Genomic DNA, 7,180 nt, shown 5'->3' with positions numbered 1-7,180 from the left:
GGTATTGTGAGCATCTTCGAAGCTTGCATATAATAATTTAGTGTACATAGGAGATAAAAATTCGTCGAATAAAATTTTAGCTGACACACTAGAAAATGAGGACAATTTTGTCAAAAAGGAGGACAAAAGTGAACAAGAATTTCATTCGGAGGACAAGCTGTATTTTCGAAGGACAATCCTCCTAAAAGGAGGACGTCTGGTCAGCTTAGTTTAATGAACTCAATGTTTCATACGAAATACGAACTCAGAATTAGTTCGTTACTGCTTGATCGAATGCCTAACGGTGTTAGAAATCTAATCAGGTTTGCTGGTGTTTCGGATTTTATTCTCAATCGAACAATTAGCAATCAAAAATAAAATAATTTCCTTTTATAAAAAAAACAGACATATACGAAAAAATGTAAAAAGTTATTTCTGCAGATATCTAGTATTGTAACAAATTTTGGGGATTTCCTGATAAGTATGCACCTTCTGCTAACGTTCGAATCGCTGAACTGTCGAATAAAGAAATTCTCCTAAGGTCTAGACTTTTCACGAACATGCCTTCTGGAACAGTTGTATCTCATACTTGGTTATTTAGCGATATGCGTGTGTATGTGTGAGTAACAACTTCTGCTCTTATCTGCTGACACTTATATGTGTATGTGAAATAATCTCGTCGCTTCGAGATGCTGGTTATGTGTGTGGAATACTCTTCGTTGCCTTGTACATATGAAAGTGTGGCTGCTTGTTTTTTTGTTGTTGTGATTATTTACTAACATCATAGTGATGCTAATATTCGCCACAATATAAAATAAAATAATTTTTTTTTAATTTTAAGTTAAACGGTTTTAGTTATTTAACGGTTTTGTTGAAAACAATACTTACATTAAATAATAATAATACTAAAAGCGAGAAAATAATTAGAAATGTCCTAGGTACTAGTCATCACACTTGTCATCAATATAGGACGTTGATCAGACAAATACTTAAATAAAAGCGGGGGCCGCGTCATATTTCTGTTGATAGTCAACCGCTTATATTTTTACAAATGATATTTTCATATATGTATAGTTAAGACCAACTGAACCTTAATCAGGTTATGCTACGCCTCACGTTTTTAAGAAATTCCACGACCGTCAGTCCGTTAGGCATAGATCGCTTTTTATTCCTGTATGTAATATGTGCTCCAAATATGAGCCAAATCGGACCACAAATACAATTATTTTGAATATCTCGATCCTTGCGCCATCTGGCGGCGATTTTTTTCATATGTCGCTTTCTATTCCGTATGTACCTAACACGGATCAAAAATACGATTTTTTTAAATATATCAATCCATACGCCATCTAGCGGAGTTTTTTTTCTTTTTATTGCATTGCCATCGGGTTCTGAACTACATTCCAAGTTTGAAGCTTGTAGCTTATCGGGAAGTTACTTTAATTTTAATTACAAAATTCGTAAACAACGCTACTCAGTCAAGCTAAATAAAAAGGTTTAAAACAAAAATAGGCACATACATATGTATGTGTTTGGTTTGGTGCAAAATTTATTTTTTATTTTATTTTTTGATTAGGAGGAGGAAATCAGCCTTTCTTTTCCAACAATTATTTGGTAAAAAAACTTAATAATATTTAAGGGCTGCTGATGGTTCTTCGTGAATGAAGGAAGTGGCCCTGTGAGAAAAGGAAAAAATAATTATTTCACTAAAAAAAAGTATGACTCGTATAAGCTTCTGTGTGAAATTGGTATACATAATAAGTCTTTGTGACCCGGTCTATGAAAAGGTGGCTTATAACTCAAAAAATAAATTGCGAGGCACAGCTGTTTTTTTTTTTGCGATAAACAGCTGTTAACAGCTGTGTTTTTGAGTCATAAGCCACCTTTTCATAGACCGGTCACATATGTAGTATGAATCATGTTTATCAGGTATAATTTGAAAAGTGATTTTTTTATTTTATCTCGCCAAAAACGATATATACTTTTTATCGCTCTATTTTTAACATTTCTCTCAGTGAGAAACTTTTATTTGTTAAAGTAGCAATTGTGACCGTGAAACCTCTTTTTACTTGTTACGCGTTATATGAAAGCTATGCTTCTAAGCGATAACTGATGTTAAGATAGTCTACCATACTTCGGCTTAGAAAATTAAAAAATATAAGTTTAGTATTTTTGAAAAAAAAAAATTACAAAATAATTGATTCCTTCGAGCCGGATTTGAACCAGCGACCTATGGATTTCTACAATTATTTGTTGATACTCTACAGTCCACCGCTCTACCAACTGAGCTATCGAAGGTACTAATATATCACTGCTTCCATGCATACATGAATAAGTAACAGTAAAACACGGCAAATCTGTCAATACAAACTTATAAACATGAAATTTTTGAATATTGCTTAATACACATAAGTTTGTATGTATGGATGTACATGCATAAGTTGTCTGTACACACATATGTACATTAGACCGTAACATGAAACAAGTTGAGAATGCTCGAATTATTTTCTTGAGAAGATTTGAAAAATGAATAAAATAATTAAAGGAAAATTTTTATGTTAAACGGTTTTATAGAAAACAATACTTACATGAAGTAATAATAATACTAAAAGCTAGAAAATAATTAGGTAGGTCCTATGTACTAGTCGTCACACTCCTCATCAATATAGGGCGTTGATCAGACAAATAAAAGCGTTGGGCGCATGAAATTTCTAAAAATGTGAAGCGTAGCATAATTTGATTAAGGTTTAGTTGGTCTTATATATGTATGACTATCAATAGAAATTTTACGCGTGCAACGCTTTTATTTAATTGTCCGATCAACGCCCTTGATTTATGAGGGGTGTGACGACTAGTACTTAGGACCTACCTAATTATTTTCTAGATTTTAGTATTATTATTACTTCATGTAAGTATTGTTTTCAGTAAAACCCTTTTAACTTAAAATTTTTTTTAATTATTTTATTTTCAAGTTTTTAGTCTATATTTTTTGCCTATTATTTCTCATTCTATTTAGTTCATTTAGTGACCCATTATTACACGGACTCTTTCCTGACAATTTGTTACAAAATAAGTCCTCAATACATAATCCTTCCAAAGATTTTACTCCACTCTGCGCCACGTATGCTTGTCCCTCCTCGAACTCCAAAATATTTTGATGTCACTTCTACCGGACTGTATGTATGTAATATTTGTTCCAAATATGAGCCAAATCGGACATCATAGGTCGCTTTCTATTCATGTATGTATTATGTGATCCAGAAATACGATTTTTTGAATATATCGATCTTTGCGCCATCTAGCGGAGATTTTTCAGAGGCCGTTTTCTATTCATGTATGTATTATGTGTTCCAAATACGAGCGAAATCGGACACAAATACGATTTTTATGAATATCTCGATCCTTGCGCCACCTAGCGGCGATTTTTTTAGGTCGCTTTCTATTCATGTATGTATTATGTGTTTCAAATATGAGCCAAATCGGACCACAAATACGATTTTTTGAATATCTCGATCCATGCGCCACCTAGCGGCGCTTTTTTTCATAGGCCGCTTTCTATTCATGTATGTATTATATGTTCCAAATATAATACAAATCGGACCACAAATACGATTTTTTGAAATATTTCGATCCATGCGCCACATATCGGATTTTTTTTCATCGGGTTCTGAACTATATTCCAAGTTTCAAGCTTGTAGCTTATCGGGAAGTTACTTAAATTTCAATTACAAAATTCGTGCCAGCTAAATAAAAGCGGGAAAACATTTTTTTCACTATAGCTTTTCTGTGATATATTCTTACAGGGTTATATGAACTATCGGTAGTAAAATGGGAATTTATGTTAATTGTTTTTCAGTGCGAGTTTAAACTATATTTGAACTTTGCATTGCCATTTTTGAAGGCTAGACTAAATTTTCCAATGTTCATTCAGCAAAAAAGAGGAGGAGTGCCACCTTTATCCATGCCTAACGGACCGACGGACTGGATCAAATTTTCAAACAGATGGAATTATATTGTATATTTTTGGAACAACCGGGGATTATTCGGGACTGTTACGTGAATATTTTGGGATGTTTTAAGGAAAACTTCAAGGCTATTTAAGGATCAATTTGAAAGTATTTCGAAACCATTTCGGGAGCATTACAAGATCATTTCGACATTACTTTTGGAATCATTTCGAAACTATTTCAAAACCAATTTGGTACAGTTTCAGGATAACTTCGGGATTATTCAGGTATCACTTCGAAGCAACTATATGGTCATTTCGAAACCATTTCGGCAGAGTGACAAGATAATTTCAAGATTATTTTGAAATTATTTTCGGATTTATTTCTAGACTATTTCAGTAACAATTTGGTAAAATTTCAGAATCCCTCCGGGACTCTTTCAGATATCACTTCGGGACAACTTCAAGATCATTTCTGGATTATTTTGAAAGTATTCCCGGATAGTTACAGGATCACTTCTGGATTATTTTCGGAATCATTTCGAAACTAATTCAGGACCAATTTGAAACAATTTCAGGATCTCCTCGGTATTATTTAAGGTATCACTTTGGGATAACATTGGGATCATTTTGAGAATATTTCAAAACCATTCGGGAGTGTTACAGGATCATTTCAGGATAACTAAGGGATTATTTTCTGAATTATGTCGAGACTTTTACGGAACGAATTAGGTAGGATTTCAGGATTACTTCGAAACAATTTTAGGTATAATTTTGCGTTACAAGTCCTTGGTCGGGAAAAATATGGAGTAGCTTCAGTACATAGAACCGGCTGACATGGGAAGCGAACATCATCTACACAGTAAGGGAAATGAAACACTAAACAAACAGATTCTGTTGAATATCCAGAAAACTCATCTAAACAGACATCTCATTGAAGAAAAGAAGCACAAAAAGGCCCTCATAGACAACCACAAAATTGGTCAAATTACTATGCCAAAAAATGATTGGTGAACCCCGTTCTCAAAGACAAGTACCCTAAACTCGCAGCTGAGGGAAGCAACATCTAGAGGGAGACGTGCGTCACTCTAGCTCAACTAAGATCTGGATACTGTAATAGGTTAAAGTCTTATGACACAAGATACATACATATATCCTGCTTTTAACGTGTCCTCACCATTTTTTCAATTGCAATGTGAAACCAACGCCTTACCTCCGTGGTCCCCAACCTTTTTGAAACTGCAAGTTCCTCGAACTCCCGTTAGAGGATATTGATGACAATTACTGAGTGATCGCAGCTATTAGATGGGCCGAAGCACTGCTACAACAACAACAACACTTGTAAACCCATTGATCATTATAATTAAATGGTTTGAGGCGCAAATATGCCGATAGTGTGGGTCATTGATTGGACATTGTTTTAGACCGATCGCCCAGCATTTTATTTGACTTTAATGGTTTCCTAAAATTGTATGCCCATCACCGCAAATACTAGCAAGCACAATTCGTATTTCGATTGATGAGTGCTTTTTTCTCGGCTGCTGTTGTGAAAACACCATATCTTGGGAAAACTTTTGAAACCCCACCTATATCAAAATTAGTTTCATACACGCCCTACCTTAGAATAAACTTAATACATTTTCTAGTGAGGTAGCACGCTTATGAAAAGGAAAACTAAGATAGGCAATTTTCAATCGAGTTCTGAAACAGTCGGCCTTTAATACAAACTCTGAGATAGTTTTTAAAGAATATTCTGATATAAGGGTTTTTCAAATTGGCCTTCATGGATTTGTTTTATTTATTTAACGGGTCTTCAAGTCTTTTGAACCTTCAGCACACTACCTGCCATACCAACGCTGCCATCAAAAAATAAAAATAATAAAAACAAGTAAGGAAGGCTAAGTTCGGGTGTAACCGAACATTACATACTCAGCTGAGAGCTTTGGAGACAAATAAAGGAAAATCACCATGTAGGAAAATGAACCTAGGTTAACCCTGGAATGTGTTTGTATGACATGGGTATAAAATGAAAGGTATTAAAGAGTATTTTAAAAGGGAGTGGGCCATAGTTCTATAGGTGGATGCCATTTCGGGATATCGCCATAAAGGTCGACCAGGTGTGACTCTAGAATGTGGTTGTACGATATGGGTATCAAATTAAAGGTACTAATGAGGGTTTTAAAAGAGAGCGGCCCTTAGTTGCTGTATATGTGAAGATATATCGACCAAAATGTGGACCAGCGTGACCAAGAACATCATTTGTCGGGTACCACTAATTTATTTATATATGTAATACCACGAACAGTATTCCTGCCATGATTCCAAGGGCTTTTGACTTCGCCTTGCAGAACTTTTCCACTTTCTTCTACTTAATATGGTAGGCGTCACACCCATTGTACAAAGCTTTTTCTTGTTTCATCCCTTTTTTCGTATTTGGTATAGAATTATTGCACTTTTTTCATTTTTCGGAATTTTCGATATCGAAAAAGTGGGCGTGAATATAGTCGAATTACGCCCAACTTCAATACCAAGATAAAGTGAATTCAGATAAGTACGTGAACTGAGTTTAGTAAAGATATATCGATTTTTGCTCAAGTTATCGTGTCAACGGCCGAGCGGAAGGACAGGCGCTCGACTGGGTATAAAAACTGGGCGTGGCTTCAACCGATTTCGCCCATTTTCACAGAAAACTGCTATCTTCATAGAGGATATTCCCTTACCAAATTTCACAAGGATTGATAAATTTTTGTTCGACTTATGGTATTAAAAATTAACAAATTAAATGAAAAAGAGCGGAGCCACGCCCATTTTGAAATTTCCTTTTATTTTTGTATTTTGTTGCACCGTATCATTACTGGAGTTGAATGTTGACATAAGTTACTTAATACTGTAAAGGTATTAAATTTTTTGTTAAAATTTGACTTTCAAAATTTTTTGTTTAAAAAGTGTTCGTCATCCGATTTTGGTAATTTTTATTTAGAACACATGTAGTAAAGGATTAACTTTGCCTGCCAAATGATATCTTCAACGACTGCCAAATTACAGCTTGTAAAACTTTTAAATTACCTTCTTTTAAAAGTGGGCGGTGTCACGCCCATTGTCCAAAATTTTACTAATTTTCTATTCTGTGTCATAAGATCAACCCACCTACCAAGTTTCAACGCTTTAACCGTTTTTGGTAACGAAAAAAGTGGGCGTGGTTATAGTCCGATTTCGTTCATTTTAAACAGCGATCTGAGATGTGTGCCCTGGATC

General features: G+C 34.6%; 1 non-coding gene across 1 annotated transcript; it reads right to left on the bottom strand.

The window, feature by feature from the left end:
• Nucleotides 1-2,181: 2,181 nt before the first annotated feature.
• Nucleotides 2,182-2,277, bottom strand: TRNAY-GUA (transfer RNA tyrosine (anticodon GUA)). The gene is made up of 2 exons: nucleotides 2,241-2,277; nucleotides 2,182-2,217 (listed from the first exon to the last, which is right to left on the bottom strand). It is a non-coding gene; the product is annotated as a tRNA-Tyr (tRNA).
• Nucleotides 2,278-7,180: the final 4,903 nt, after the last annotated feature.

Source organism: Eurosta solidaginis, chromosome 3 (genome assembly GCF_040869045.1).
Source record: "Eurosta solidaginis isolate ZX-2024a chromosome 3, ASM4086904v1, whole genome shotgun sequence".
Classification (NCBI taxonomy): Eukaryota; Metazoa; Arthropoda; class Insecta; order Diptera; family Tephritidae; genus Eurosta; species Eurosta solidaginis.
This window is presented reverse-complemented; position numbering and strand designations above follow the sequence as displayed.